General features: G+C 31.0%; 1 protein-coding gene across 4 annotated transcripts in view; it reads left to right on the forward strand.

Annotated features, from left to right (window-relative positions):
• The window catches only part of LOC136796065 (uncharacterized), a 78,627-nt gene that overhangs the window by 31,824 nt on the left and 29,711 nt on the right, over positions 1-17,092 (forward strand). The window contains exon 1 of one of the 4 annotated variants that reach the window (XR_010843757.1): positions 16,600-16,652. The exons of the other annotated variants lie outside the window; for them this stretch is intronic. The gene's annotated coding sequence lies outside the window, so the exon portion shown is untranslated. Of the gene's footprint in view, positions 1-16,599; positions 16,653-17,092 lie in introns of those variants that run through there. 4 annotated transcript variants of the gene reach the window in all.

The following is a 17,092-nucleotide window of genomic DNA, read 5'->3' on the forward strand; positions in this document are numbered from 1 at the left end:
AAGTCACTCTGTCCTACTTTGAAATTGAAAGGAAAAGAGATAATCTTCTTAATTTTATATTTCGTAAAACATGATATATTTATTCCTAATGATTTACTTGTAAGAAATATACTAACTTTATTTGCCCATAAGTACTATTTCTTACAGGGCAGTGCCGTATCCAGAGGGAGTAGAAAGTCAACCGATGATATCAAATACAACAAAGTACTTACTAGCGGTAGAAATAGCCGGTTTTCAAAGGTTTTTGATAATTTAAATATTTGTATTATTGTTTGAACAACCCTTTAATGATTTTCGAATATAGTTATTTAATATACCATTTCACGGTTTTATTTGTTTTAATCAAGACATTTTCGGATGGTAAAGGTATGGAATTTATGCTGAGTAGAATGAAAGTCTTCAAGGTAATATTTTTTTGTATTACCGAAGATCCGGAAAAAGCCGTGATCTTAGTCACGTAGTACTTTTCTCGTGAATTCTGGAACCTGTATTTATTAAATTTCGTAATCACGTAAGTTTATTTTTTCTGTTAATATAGCCGTGAGTCAACTCTGTGGAGTCTGGAGCCCTCCAGAGTACACCCAGCCTTGCATTGTGCGTACGCTTATTAGGAGGGGAAGTTTAGTGATTGAGCGTAATCATGAACAAATCACCTCCGGACACAACCATTGTTCAAAAACAGTAATTCCTTATAGCCCAACCATTTATGGTTTGTAGCCGTACAGATTTTCATTTTCGATCGAGTTAGTAGTCTTAAAACTCAAAATAAACAAAAAAACTATGATTTGATTTTATCAGATTAAACTTTCTGCTCCTTGTCCGTCCACTGTTTCCTGAGTATTATAATATCTATTATAAAATAGATAAAATATATTAACTTTAAAAAGGACTGTATCTGGTGATAAACACTCTTGTCGCGGTGCTCATGAGCTCATCTCTTCTAGTCTTTTTACTACCATAGGTATAAGGCATTTATTTGTGAGTAATTGCTGATTGCTTTGAAGTTCATTGAAGTGAGGTGTATTTATGATTTATTTGTATAGAGCCCAACAACCCTTCTAGGAGTAAATAAAATGTTTTAACAGCGGGAAGTTCTGTTCACTTGTTAAGGAAATTCATCTTCAGTGAGGACACAGATCCACGTGGTTTTGATTCAACGCATCAAATGTGGCGCAGGTCGTGGCCGTGTGGTCTAAAGGTTGTTGAACATCACATCTTGGGTCTAGAGGAATTAAACGTTGCTAAGACTGAGTAGCTTGGATCAAAATATTCAGTACCCTGTTAAGAATTTTGAAACCATATAATTGTACTCTGAGAAAGTACTTCCTGGATATAGCCTCTTGCGGAGTTATAACCCACCATCGGTCCCTTTCCTCAATCATGTCCTCCTGGAAGGGACTCCTGTAGAGCCTGTTCTATTAATATTTTCTCACTTCTCGTTGCAGGAATTCTAGAAACGACTCTGCTAAAATATTTACCGTTTGATACGCCGTGATGGAGAGTGTAGTGACTCGGAAGCAGAGCTATTTTCGAGGTCGGTGCTCTAAGCAGTTTCTCTTTTTCATTTTGATGTTTCAATTGCAGAATGAAGGTACATACCTCAGAATGCTCTCGACTACTTCTCTATTGTAGGGTGCTTGAGACACTAGACTGCTTTCCTACTCTGGCTATACATATTTTTCCACATACACCTTCTTGCCCTATGGCTTGCTGATCCTCTAACTTTTTTTTTAATCCCAAATTTATTGGAAGTTGCAAGGTCGTCAACATAGCTATGGGCAGGGAACCGCTGGTTCGAAAATCATTCAATCTATAAGGCTGGATCGAGATATACTCCTGGTAAACATATCCCCCTAGCAAGCTCAGGATGCTTCCACCTCGCAGTAGCTATCTCTAATCCTCTGACTTCTTTGACCGTCTAAGTTGTTCATCTACGAGAGAGTGGTAGGCCACCATACACCGTCGAAGGCTGAAAATATGTGAAAGAACAGCAGTGCGATATACCGTTTGCTCAGTTGGGAGGAGTTATGAAATTCTTGGCTTCGGTTTACTGTCATTGATTCACGATAAACTGTTACGGATCTGTTCCACTATCCTTAAACCATAGTAGTAAGGATTTAACACTTTATGGTGCCTCAAGGCTGTGAAGAAAAGTAAATAAAAAAAATTCTATATTATCCATTCTAAATTTTCAAATTGTATCTGTTTTTGGTGGAAGATTGTCCCCGATTCCGAGTTATGTAGTTTTTATATTTCATATAATAACTTTGTCTACTTGCTTTACAATAAAATTATTTTTAAGATTAATTTTTGTATGTATAATGAAAATTCTTGTTTAAGACAGATTTGTTTATTAGTTATAACATAAACATCCATATAGTCTCAACACTTCTTTATTATTTTTACACTCATACGTTTCAGCCATTTTCAAGGATCTTTCTCACACTCTCGCAGCCAAACTTTGGTTATCACATTATTGCAGGTCATCATGCCTTTGTGAATTTTTATCATTAGTAAATTACTTTTTTTTTCACAGTTAAACTTATTACAATAATTAATTAACTTTATATTTTACCTAATCACTAAGTCAATACTATACATTTTAACGGTGTAGTGTTAAATTTTTTTATGTCTTATTTCCCCCCTCTTACTTAATTGAAATGGTCTGCTATCCTTCCTTTTGTTTCGAAGTGAAAAGGTTAAGTGATTCTATTCTTAAAATGATATTGTAGTATAATCTTTCGCTACGTGACTTTTCATTAATTTTGTAAAAGCTCGATTTCTCTCTCTGCTGAATTATTCACTTATGCTCATATTTAACTAATCAATATTTGCCGAAGTATGCGCAAGGGGTTGATAGTGGGTTAAGTAAGATTTATGAATATATGGATGTACATATATAATCCTTTAATCATTCGAAGAGCTACTGTATTAAATATTGAAGTTTCTCTTGGGCCCTGTTTCATAATAAAGTACAAACTAATACTATTAGTCTTGTCGATTTAACTTAATACAATTGCACTGACTTGTACAATAGTAACTTGTACTTTAGTACTTTTTAACTCCTGTACTATCACTAATAATCCTCCCTATTATGAAAAAAATTGTATTAGTGTAATTAACTCGTTGTTTCTACACTTGTACTATTAGTTTTCATTATGAAACAGGGCCCTGGTAGGTTAAACAATTTCTTTTTGGTAGTATTTTAAACCGAAAATCTCTTTAGTGTTGCCAGTTTTGAACCATAATTTCCGTAAAGCTTATTATAGACGTCGTCGTTATATCACATAAAAATAGAAAGTTTTAATTACTTTTTATTTAATTCAGTTTAGCAATTTATATATAGGCATTCAACCTGCATCGTAAAGTTGAATTTGAAACATAGAAATTACTCACTAAATTCATGTTTATCGTCTGTTTTTTTTATCAAAAAAGCGTTATATCTCATGTACTTAAAGGAGTAAGGAAAATATTTTCATTTAATTAGTTATTGGTTTATTGTTTTTTGAAAAACGTACATAACCTGGATGAGGTGATAAATCATACGGTCCTCGCCAAGGTCTCTCAATAATATCATAGTATACAGAATGTAATGTTGTGTGGATATATTACATTTTCAGTTTGAAAAAAAAATAAATTGTTGGAGGATAGTCAGAATTTTGCGACAATTTTTCAATAAGGAGAATCCGAGTTTTGCAGTTATACCTTCATATCTTCTATATAATAAAACATATCTGAAACCGCTCACTCTAACTTATTGATCACTGAATCTCAAAAATTATATTGGCTATGAAGTTCTAATTATTAATTGTGGCGCCCCTTATGCTGTAGATACCTAATAAAGCTGTGTTTTAAAAAACGCAGTCTCTAAATAATTTTATTTAAAAAAAAATTAGTTTCTTGATCAACTCAAAAACTATACGTCTTCTGAAATTTTTTTTTAAAAATATTTATTTATTGCTATTTACAACTGTAAAATTGGAGTGTTACAGGGGTATAGAGAAACTACCCATTAGTAGCAGTCTAATGACATTTTACATTAGCTGGTCTCGTGGCCATCTTCTTTTCAGGTGCCTCGGAGGATTATCAGGAATGGAAGAGGATGCTTTAGGAAGGTTAGAAACTAGGGGGTTTGAGTGGTTAGGGAATTTGTAATGGAAGGAGTGATATCTGGTTCGGGCTAGATCGGTTACATAGGGAACATTAAGGTCTTTATGTATGATTTTATTTGTGACAAAGTAAGGAGCATTGAGGATTTTACGAAGGATTTAGGATTGTAAGGATTGAATACGAGAGGAATTCGGAGGTTTAGTGGAACCCGAAAGCTCAACTCCATATGTCCAGATTGGCCTTATTACAGTCATGTAGATCAGTCTTTTGTTATGTGTTGGAAGTTTAGACCGTTTGTCTAGTAAGTGGTGTAATAGTCGAAATCGACGTGCAGTTTCCTGACTTTTCAGTCTGGTGTGAGGATTTGAAATATTTTAGCTGCTCTTTTGGAAGATAATAATAATAAGTTCCTATGGAAACCCGATTTATCTATCTCTAACTATAAAATGAAACCTGCCTGAGTACGTCTTTGGCTTACGTATTCATCATCATCACAGGCATTACAACCGGTATTGGTCTTCGCCGCATCAACGCCTCCATACACAAGGGTCCGCCAAGCTCTTCTTCCCATTGGTGTCGGCTTCTACTTCGTCGTGACTGTCCTCTCTTTCTTTTTCCTTCTACATATCCAAATAATAATTTCTTAATGGATGAATTACCATCGGAACATATTGAGATCAGTCTTGAGAGTCTTATAGAACCACATCCGCTTCCCGATAGATTTGGTGCAACTCTGCATTGTGTCTCAGCCTATACTGGCCACCATTCTTTACAGGGGCAAACACTATTCCTAAAAATATTTCTCAAACATCACTTAAGTATCGGCGTCCACACGCGATGAGGGCCATGTTACTGAGGATTAAGTTAACAACAGCCTAATTAATGTTTTATACAGTGATTTTTGTATTTCTCGACAGCAGATGACTACTCAGTGTTTTCCCAGACCAAAATACACACCTATTTTCGCAAACTTCTGGGCTGGATTTATTGTCCGCACAAACTAGGGACCCTAAAAAATACAAAAGTATTTACATAACACTTTCAAATATATGAACTCCAAACGTAATATTGGGTGGTGATGATCATTGAAAGTTAGGAACATGTATTTGGCTGGTTGATTTGCAAACCTATTTTCTGTCCTGCTGCATCTATTACTTGAAAACGACAATACCAATTAGGTTGAAATTAATAATGACTGGCTAAATTAAAAAAAAAAAAACTCAAACTCTAAAAGGTTAAAAAAAAATAATTTTAAAGTGAAGAAAGAGGAAGAGAGAATGTGATAAAAATCTTCCATAGATCGGGACTTCACACTAGCAACAAGCCAAATTGATGTTATATTATTGAAAGACTGCAAAAACGGACTTGATAATTTACACCTTACCCATCTCATCTACACTAAATTTCGCAGTTATTATTTTTTTGTTCGTCAGTCCAAACAATTTAGAAATAACGTTGCTTTCGCTATTTAGTAACCGGTCTCACTTAAACAATTATCGAAGCTGCCATCTATCGTAAAAATTATATAATTGTCGAGTTGCATCGTCAAATGCTGGATAAGAACCGGATTCGAGCGTCTTTATTGCCCATTGCTGTAAATTGGTTCCCTGCCTGATTACGTGCAGCTTGTGATTTGAATTCTGATTTCGATTTCCGTCTTGATATCGCCTTATACTTGTTTTTTGTTTTTTTAACACTTTTTGTTTATTAGATCCTTGACGGGATAAATGAGTTTGCCTGCTTATTAGGACCATCACTCTCGTGTATAGTATAAATACACTACCATCTGAAATATAATATGGATGTTTTATAAAATAAGTTTCACAGATTAATTTGTACAAATAGTCAATCCTCACGAAAATTAAACCTATACTAAACCACTTATCTAAATTTTGGTACAGTATTCCACCAATACTTTGCACTATTTTTTCTCCATTCCCTACATATTTAACTGTTCTAAGGATAATTGTGCTGCAATTTTTTTTTTTTTTCTCGACAAGGTCTCCGCAAAATGTTTTTTGACCATAAAGGGTGCCGCGTTCAAGAAGCGTTTTTTTAGTCAAAGAAATATGCTGCAGTAAAAAAAAAAATTGGAAACCGCTTATAGTGTCCATACTGATGAAATACATTTTATAACTCAAGTATGTGTTGTACATTTTATAAATCAACGTTATTTTTTTAATTATGGGATATTGCCATAATTGGGATATTCACGCAACCTTTCTAAGACTATTAAATGCGTTGTAAAAGTGTATTCAATTCGAGAAACGCTGGAAAGAGATTCAAAAGTGTAGAGAGGCGTAAAATATGTTGTGGAGGTAAGTGGGGAGACAAACGGAACAAGGAAAAATAAGGAAGAACGGAACGCACTCGCAGGACATAAATCCGAAAACTTATTTCTAGTTTGAATATCTATTAAAAGTGGAAGATCAGGGCCCTCTTTCATAATAAAGTACTAACTAATACTATTAGTCTTGTAGATTTATCTTAATTCAATTACACGGACTTGTACTTTAGTATTTTTTAATTCCTGTAATATCACTAATAGTCATCCATGTAATACCATCCCTATCATGAAAAAATTAAGTATTATTACCACACTAGTTTCTACACTTGTACTATGAACTAATACTATTAGCTTTCATTATTCTGTTGTACTAACTTGACAAGGAAGACGGCCGAGATAGCCATGGTTCTATCCATTGTACAAACAATGGCACTCATAATAAATAAACATAATGTATTTGATCGAGGTATACCTACACAGATATTTGATACGCTCAAAATTTGCTAACAGTATTTTTTCTCTAAATTTTGATCAAGATTTTGTGTTTTATACTAATTTTTGGCTGAATATTAGGCCTATATGTGCAATTGCTCGAATTAAAACTAAATATTCTTCTATTTCATTGCTTATGGTATTCCTTAACCCTAGAATGACACACTGGGGTGTCACATACCCCAGCACTTTTTAAATTTTGAATAATTCCTACATGTGTAGCTCTTTTGCTAAACCCTGCCATGTGTCAGTCTTGTTTTGCTATTTATTGTGATTTGAACTAGTCTTGGGGTATCTCACACCCCAGAGTGTCCTTAGTGTAAGTAAATAATAAATCCGGTAAACTCTCTTTAGAGGAGCTTTTCTCTACAAAAAGGGACCATCCTTTAATTCGACACACCATACCCATGAATTGGTTCAGCTTCCTCTCATACTGCTTGAGATTTGATGATAAACTAAATAGACAAGAGAGGAAGGCTAATGACAAAATGACACGCAACCAACAATGCAAGATGATGCAGTCATTGAAGAATCTGGTAAATCGCAAGTCATACATGATTATAATTTAAATAAAGGATGAACTGATACTTTTAACCAAATGTGCAAGGGGTACTCAACGGTCAGAAAAACAAGGAGGTGGCCACTCCGTTTTTTTTTGGAATGTTGGATCATGTCGGGGCGAACAGTATGACATTGTTTACTCTGGTAAAGTAAGAAAATAAAATGAAACGCAAAGACTTCCTTTTTGGTCTGGGATATTCAGTTCTGGAACCCGGCCTAAAGAAGAGGCTACAGGCAGAGGCACTTCGTTGGTCACTGCACCTAGGTATTGAAGATATTTTAGGTATAGAGGCGGAAACAAATAAACATACGATCTTGTGGAAACAAGTAAGGTGTTCTTTTTGTGAAAGGGGGAAGGACAGGAAGACGAAATGTATGCACTATGTATTTTATTCATTTTTTATTTAAAAAATGACTTTTCCAACTCGTGTTATGATTCATTTACTTCGTATTTATCTGTATTTAAGAGCCATACAAATTATGTTTTTTATTTAGGAACAACAATTAATTTTTATTCATTTTTTAGCTAGTTGGCTCGTAAAACTTAACAATATGTGATTTTTGGAAATACATATGTACATAACCCATTTTGAAATGATTTATTTTTGTTACCTAGACCACTTAGTTATTTTAAAATGCATTATAAGCATTGCAGGTTATATCACTTATATTTTATACTAATTCATATGTTGGGGTGTATCACACCCCAGAGTGTCAGATTAAGTTGACTTATAGAAGTGTGTCATTCTAGGGTTAAGAGATATTACTAAAACAAATTTAGTAATAAATACAATTTTTTTTAATTTTTAAAATAATATTTCATTATTTGAAGTACTATTTATTGTAAACTACTAATGTAACTAATTTGGCTGAAGTCTCAAATTATAAAAAAATTAAATAAGTAGCCATATCTAGTTCTATCGTACACATTACATTAGTTTGGGAGATATTGATCAAAATCTGAAAATAATGCCAAAATTACCGTTTGTTTTTTGTTTCTTAGACTTTGCCGTTTTTGCCTTACAGGTCTTTCGAAAGTGCACATATGGATTTTTACTGTAGTCTAGGTATAAAATGCTTTATAAAACATGAGAATTATTTTATCTTTTGCAAGTTCGATCCTATTTTTATTTTTATATTGACTGGACTATAGGGTGACCTTCATCCTGAGATGTTTCATTTCAGTGCTTTGCCTCCATTACCTCCAAATCTCTTGTATATTCTGTCTCAAATAAGCGTAGTACGTCCTATGACTTTTTTGCCAGTAGGTTTAGCTTGCAATTTTTTGTTCAGTTTTCACTCTTTATCACACTATACGGTAAATATGAACTAACGCAATCATTTTATAGAACATTAAAGATTTATTTACTATATCTATATCATATATTATATCAGGATTTCTTACAATTTTCTGGAATTACTATTATTATTATTCTCTCGAAGTATTTATTGTATTATAGCATATCTTCAGTTCCAAAGTGAATTTAACTGTCTGTTAGTATTGAAATTTGTATCGGTTAATGTATTTTTTACTCCGTTCCTATCTTTTTCCCCTGGGTTAAGGTAACATTTTTACTAACTCATCTTTATCCCATGAAGTAAGCAATTTTGTTATATTGCATATTCATAAATACATAATGTTACGTTGTAATAAATTATTTATAGATATCACTTCAGTTTTCTAATACATTGTTTCTTCTTGATAGTCTGTAATAAATTTTTAGATATATTGAACCATGCTATAATTTATTGTGGTGGATAACGGTGTTAGAGACAAGACTGTTATGTGAAAGGGCACTGTTTCATAACTCGACCTGTATAGAAAAATATCTTTATCTGTTTTGTCTGCTGGGTTTTGCCCTCTGATATTTAGAAACGAAATGAGATATGAAAAATATATTATCAATAATATTTACTATTATGTTATTCTAATAAGGAAAAGATGGTTGGGGTTGCGGTCAAGAGGGAAAAAATACACATACATAAATAAATAAAACTTATTTATTAGTCCAAACCAGAATTTATAGACTTCATCAGAGCTAAAAACAAAAAACAAGAAAACAACTATAATAGGAAAAAGGAATTACAGAAAGATTAGAAAATAATAAAATAACTAACATTATAAATAGATAAATAGTGTTGAAAAGCATTTATAGTCAGAATATTATAAAAAGATAAAGGCTATATGAGAAAAATTGTATTAAAATTAAGAAATCATTCTGTAATTTCTTTTTTTCATTATGGTTACGATCTGGTTTGTAGCCCTGAAGAAGGCTTGAAATTCAGGCCGAAACGTTTGCTCTAATAAATAAGTTTTTACTTATCTGAGTTTTACACTGACCACACCTTCATTAGTCAACGATTAACTAATTATTATTATGTTTTCATTTTAAAAAAAAAAGTATTAAACTTTAAACCCTCTTGAGTATTCAGATGTAGACTTTTCATTTTATATTAGAAATTTCTTTAGCATAGAATTTTAACCTGTCGTTCTAGTGATCAGTTTTTTAATTATTTTTTTTTATGCTCTTTTTATTCCTTTATCAGATGTTAATATTGCTCAGTATTTGAATAGTTTATTTTGATTTATATATTATTATAGCAACGAACCTTCTCACACTTCAGTTTAACGTTGGCTAACCAAATATTTCTGGTAATCGATTTTGCCTTTTAAATTTAGTCACCTGAAGTATTAGTTTCTGGTTGAAATAAGATTCCGAAACTTTTTTATTTGATTACAATATCATTATTTTTATTATATCAATTTTTTTTCTTTTGATCATGAATGATAAACTATGTTTTTATTGTTCTTATTTTGGTTTTCATTTCTTAATTATCATGTTTTTATGTATACATTTTTTGTTTATTTACTATAATAATAATAATAAAAGCTTAGTGAACCTAAAGGTTTGAAGACGATACCACCAATCGTTCTTTACATACATCTGTCCAGTGACACTCGACCAAACCTATACTAAAATCAGTCTTGATGCAAACCATCTGCGTTTCGGTCTACCCCTCGGAGGTTTATGTTCAGTATTTATACTGCTTCAGGGGAATAATGTTGCAAGTTGAAATTATTTACTATTACTTATATTATATCTCGGGAATGTTTACATATGTTTTATTTATTTATTTCGATTTTTTTTTTTAATTTTAGGTTTAGAGTGCTACCAATGGTTAGTTTCTCTACACACCTTTATCGCTCCATTTCAATTAAGATAAAATTTACTAAATGTATTATAATGTACAGTTGTAAATAGCTATAAATTTTTTTAAAAAACTGTTTTAACGTTAATAAACAATTTAAAATAACCAATTAACGGTTCGTTAATCGTTCCTTTTAAACAGTTTGATATAATCATATATATTCATTCATATTGCCAAAGACAAAATACTGCATACTTACAATTACACTGCATACAAAATAAACATTAACTTTTAGTAAAGCTTTAGTGAAAATTCGAAATATTTTTCCAAAAATATTAGTCTTACATCCATTAAATTGTAAAACGTTATAATTCATTGATTTACATTATCATTTTTTTTTCATTATCATTCACTGATGATTTTATTTATGCATTTGTAATGATTACTGATTAGTAACTATTACTTAGATATTTCAAAAAATTTTATGTTGCTGTAGCCTTCAAAATTTATATTGATAGTTAATTAGTTACATGAGGTCCAAAACATTGAATGTATAACGTATAAACACTAAAATGAATTTAATAACAAAAATGAAGTGATGTACGAATTCTGTCCCTGAATAGTCCCCCTCTCCCTGAAAGTGCGTATGTATTAAATTGTTCTCATTAAAAAATGTCTAAAATTATGATTAGCCATCAATTTTAGCTCTATTGACTTTTTTGACTGAAGTCGTTCATCTCATTTGACTCCTAGGTTATATATTCATTAAAAAGCCTTTTTTTTTTTTTTTTAAATGGTCTTAAATGTTTAGATCCATGATATACTATTTATTTATTATTACACATGCCTATTAGTCTCAATTATTGAATTACTTATTTATCTTAAAATGATTATATTTATTCAATGTCCTAAAATAAATTATATAGTTTTGGAGAAAATATTATTATTGTTGTAATAAGTAAAGAGGATTGAGTATAGTAATAATAATGTATCAATAATTTCGAATCTGTCTATTTATCACTACATCATATTGGGTTCGTAATATTAACCATAAAGTGTTAGTTGTTTGATAAATTTATTTTATATTTAGTTTGCTATCTAAAATGAAGAAATAATATGAACCCAAATATCTAAGGTGTAGACTCGTACCTAAATAGATTCCTATCCTTCAATAGACTCCCACACAAGTCTGCAGCCCCGTTATCTTGTTCGATATTGTGGATTATTAATAAAAAAAAAAACTAAAGTTTAATGTATGCTTAGGGTGTGGTAACTAACTGTTATTTAGATTAAAAAAATAATTGCAATAATTATATCCCTTCTTCCATAGTTTGAACTATATCAGACTTTTGGAGGTTCTCAAGATATGTATTTTTTTTTCCAGCGATGGCTCCAACCTAAAATTGGAACAAAAAAAATCCAAAAACGACTCACTTTGGATCAAATAGGCTGAAATTCGGCATATTTAACTCTTGTTTAAACTGAACAGTGGGAATAAACTTTTAATTAAACTTTCGTTCTGTGCAGAGGGCGGGCTATCTTAAGACTCAAGAGAGTTGAACATTTGTTTTTTAATTTAGTTACTATTTTAAATTTAGGTGGTGTTCTGAATTAAGTTGTTGTGGATCTGGAATTTTTCCCCTACCCTGCCAATTTTTTCATGTTTGGTTTAGAGAATCAAACATTTGTATCGAATTGAGTAGATGTTACAGAAGTGCCTTTTGCGTTGTTCTCTAGATTTATCTCCTTCCGTCCCCGCACTTTTTTTTTTCTTTTTCTTGTCTCGCGTTTTTCCAGCATTAAATAAGTAATTAAATCTCTTTTCATCTAATCAGATGAAAAACTCAGGAAATATCCTGAATTGATGAATAAAATATGACCTTCGTGACATAATTTAAATAGTTGGTTCCTTATTTTAAAAAAAATATATTAGGTTTATAAAAATATGAAAAATTAATAGGTCACAAAAATTTATTACCAGATTTCTTGTAATAAGAAGGCAATAATTCGTAATCTCGCATTATGAATATTTGTTTACTTCTGATAAATTAACCGGAACGACGGTAAAACTGCTGAGGAAAAATATGAGCAGCCAGGAAAAAACTGATTAACATCGGTTATAAATGTGTTTGATTTGATTAAACGGGATTATTATTTAATCGATACTCATTATTATGTATATAAATAATTGACCGTATAATTTCGAATTATGAAGATGGTCGGGTACTATTTTTATATATCAAATTATATCTTTCACTAAGGACCACGTTAATATCAATGGTTAGGCTTCTTTGAGAGTCTTGATTTTCTTTCTTTGCATCGCAGTTTCATGATCCTCCACTGCCTTTCTTTTCTTTCTTCGGACCACTTCGTACCCCTTTTTTTCCTCTTCCAGCATTGGTGAGATTTTTTAATGTTTTTCTATACCTATATCTATCTATACAGTCGGTATCTGAAATTTAAAGTCTGTTTAGTTCCTCTGCCATTTGTCTCGTGTATCCTCCCATGTTTTTGTAGCTAAATTTTTTTTTTTAAGATCTTCTTATTCAATCTTTCCTCTTTCTTCCTTCTCTTCAGCCTTCTGATTCTCATCTCGGTTTCCAGGTCTTTCATTTTTCTGTATCTCTTCGTTAGATTTTAGTCTGTAACCTTCTTGTGTTTTCCTGGGCCCATAGATTTTTCTTAAGACCCTCCTCTCTATTTTGAGCACCTTTTCCAAGTTGGGTAAGCTTGTGGTCTCCAACCCGCATAAAATCACAGGCATTATCAAAATGTTGTAATGCCTCAACTTTGCATTGGAGGAGAGGTTCTTAGCTTTGTTAATTTTAGCTTTTTGAAAGCTTAAATTTTCTAATTCGGTGATTTTCTCTCGGATGCCCTCTTTCTCAGAACCGGTGTGATAATATAATATTTATTATTGCATTGATTTCATACATTTCTATATAGATATCATGTCTGTAATTTATATTTTGTTCTTTTTTTATTAATATTTAATTGTTTTCTTCCCCTTCTTTCATATATTTAGTTTTTATATTTGGTATAAATAATTACTTAAAATATTATTGCTTTATTAATATTTATTGTCTTTAATTGTGGAAAATTCTGTAATTATTCTACAATAAATTTTTTTACGAAAACAAATTATAATTTGTATCTTAATTATCCAAAATAATTATAATTATGACATGAATTCCCTGTCTGGGGTCTTTTCTGGCCCAATCATTGAATTGCTGTTATTTAACCACTACTATATTCTGGGCCACCAAACCAAAGCATTAACTTATTCATCTGATATTCTAGTAGAAAAAAATGTTATTCTGGCGATTTTTTTCTTAGTGTTCTGGTCTTAAGGACGGAAATCCCAATTTTTTTATGTTTTATGACGTGAAAAAAATTGGAAATTCCATCGATCACGTTCATATCGCACCCTGTCATCATTGTACATTTTTTGTAAAAACATAATCAAGCTAATAAATTATTAAACTTAACAAACTAGTCATTAGAAATATTGAATATATTCGATATATTTGTTACATCTTCTTAACAACCTATAACAATAAATTTACAATGACATAAGTTCCGTATTAATTACAGTCCAGAGCTGTACAAAAATATAAAATAATCTGATGGCGGTTGCCATGCTATTGTGTCGATTTTTAAGCGGAAGGATGGGCTTCCTGTAAAATATGTGGCGCAGAATAGTAATGTACATAACTTGTTGGGAACCTGGAAATAGGTTGGCTGTGTTGGCGCCATTTCGAGCAATATTTATGTTGGTTATAGAATTTATTTCATTGCACTGTTCTATATTTTTGCACAACTTTAGTTACTTGCACTGTACTTCACCCTTTAGTATTTCTTTACAGGTCAATTCTGACCTATTTATCATCTATTTCGAAATCATAAGTTATAATTATATATATTTTTTTAAAATAATTTATTCATTGTTATTTACAACTGTATACATTTATACACATCAAGTAAATTTGATGCAAGTGATATTATGACATGATACAAACATGTGGAGAATGTACCCATTGATAGAACTCCAACATAATTATATTAATATTATTTTATGATTTTTCTCCATCACCTGCTTTTAATAGAAAAATATGGTAATATCATTCAATTCACATTTTGAAGGTATTATTGGCAAAAAAAAAAAAAGTGCATTTATAAATGTTCTCTTATCATTACGTGTACTCTTTTCTTCCATATATTTTAAAGTGCGTGCTTGTAATAGGTATATTGTAAATTGTTGATGAACGCAATAATTGTGACTCCAAAAATATTAATAATATTAGTTTATTTATTTGTAATATCTAGAGTTATTCAGGACTGATACAAAACTAATTTTTTTCGAATTTGTTTGTTTCAATATGCTGTGAATTTTGTGTTTGGTGAATTTCGATCTATCATATATATATATATTTCCTTGGTTAAGTATGCAGTTAAATTCGAGTTGACTTCTTTTCACCAAATGAAAAAAAAAATTCTCGTGTTGTCATTAACATCTATCAATAACTGTCCGCTTAAATTGTTTGTCAGGATAAAAGAGAAGTAAATTGATCAAAGAAAACGAAATTATTGTACATACAATGTTGATGGTTTTGTCTCAAAACCATCACTCAACCATATCAAAACTGCGTAATTTCTCGTTGATGATTTGAAAATTAGAGTTATTTTTGATTTATTTGAAGGTTACTTTCGTAGGGTTATTTTTAACAGATAAAATGTTTATATTATTAAAGAATTATGAAATAAAAGGAAGTTTATGATGCATATTTACTAGAAAAGTTCTATGAGAATTTATCATTATTATTCAAATTGTGTGTATTAGTTGAAAATTAATGAAAAAAAACATAATCGTGATTTTAGTTAACAAGTTTGTCACATGCTGGTAGAACCAAAATGTACCTTTTTGTTATGATATTTTTTATTAAATAATATCGATTCTGGTAAATTTATTTTTCAATAATCACAATATCATATGCCTTTCAATTTAATTTTGTGTGTATTTATATAACCTACATTTTTAGCATATGTATGTACAGACATCAATTATATTTTCATTCTATTAAGTAGGAATAGGTGTCAACTTCACTATGGTATCAGACAAGTTATTAGAAGTTAATTGCTCTTACTTTTCAATCCTTTAAAATATTTAACTCCTTCGTTGAAAAAAAAAATCTATTGTGTAATCGTAGAAATATTTCTAATTCGCTTTGCTAGGCTAATATAGTGCCCAACTTATTTTTTCAATCATATGTCCTCAGAATATTCAAATAAAAATTCGCCCTCCACGTTATTTTTATATATACAGCTCATCAATGATTTATACGGAGCATTAAAAAAAATATCGTTTTTTTTTTCTTGAATCTAAAAAAAAATTCATTGAACTGTAAAAATATGTCCCAACTTCAGGAATCTAGTGTTGTAGGAAAAAATAATATAGATGTTAAAGGAAAAGAAGAATCAAACGAAGATAATCAGAAATGTTGTAGCCATCTTTTCCAAATTTGTGTAGGTTTTAGAACACTTTGGGATTTAGAAACATGTAACGTTCATAAAGCATGAAGGTGTGTGTCATTGAGCTGTTCAGTTCACATAAATAGTATTTAGTATTATATTATTTAGGATCAAAAAATAAATTCTTAATGAATAATCAACTATAATTTGTCTAGGTGAATAATTACTAACGATATAAACATGAAGTGAGTAATGGAAATCGATAATGTTGATGCCATTTGTTAAGGACGAAAGCCCTTATTATCATTCAGATGTCACTTAGGTGAGTTGTTAGCTCCGGTTTTATGTCGCATAACGTCATTCAAGCGGTAACGTGCCCATTAAGGATAAAACATCTATCAAAAGATAAAATCGTCTATAATTGTCCTTTTCCTTTAAATTTACGTCATCGTATCTATTTTGACGTAGTTCTCAAAGCATGTCGTTAAATAGATTATTCCTCTCGCATGAAAATTAAACAGTCTCATTCTAACATCTCTTTCGTTCTTGCATCACGTCTTCCTTCTTAATGGAACTTTCTTGGGTAAGTTATTTTTATTACGCAATTGAGATAGGCTCTTCGGGAAGTCACAACACCCTACACCTAATTAAATACGATTAATTGTACCGCTAATGTAATAAGTATAGTAATCAGTTCTGGATTTACTATATTTTAGTCTGGGGGAACGGAGATGTGTACAGCAATTTTGATATCTAGCTTCAAATTTATCCATACTTCTGGTCAAAACACCATTTTCATCCAGCTTCTTTGGTTTTATCAAGATAGGTAATGAACTGAATTGAAAATCGTTTTTATTTACACATTCCATTTGTATATTATACTAATAAAAAATAATGGCATAGTTAAATACCGTCTATCTGGGAGATGTTTTATGGCTTATCAATCTCTGATCGTACTGTTTTATTTAGTTATTATGATTGAACTCTGTCATTTAAAGAAAAAATCTGTAGTTCAAAGCACAT

The sequence above is a fragment of the Halyomorpha halys genome, unplaced genomic scaffold (assembly GCF_000696795.3).
Source record: "Halyomorpha halys isolate HHAL.00 unplaced genomic scaffold, Hhal_1.1 Scaffold1707.1, whole genome shotgun sequence".
Lineage (NCBI taxonomy): Eukaryota > Metazoa > Arthropoda > Insecta > Hemiptera > Pentatomidae > Halyomorpha > Halyomorpha halys.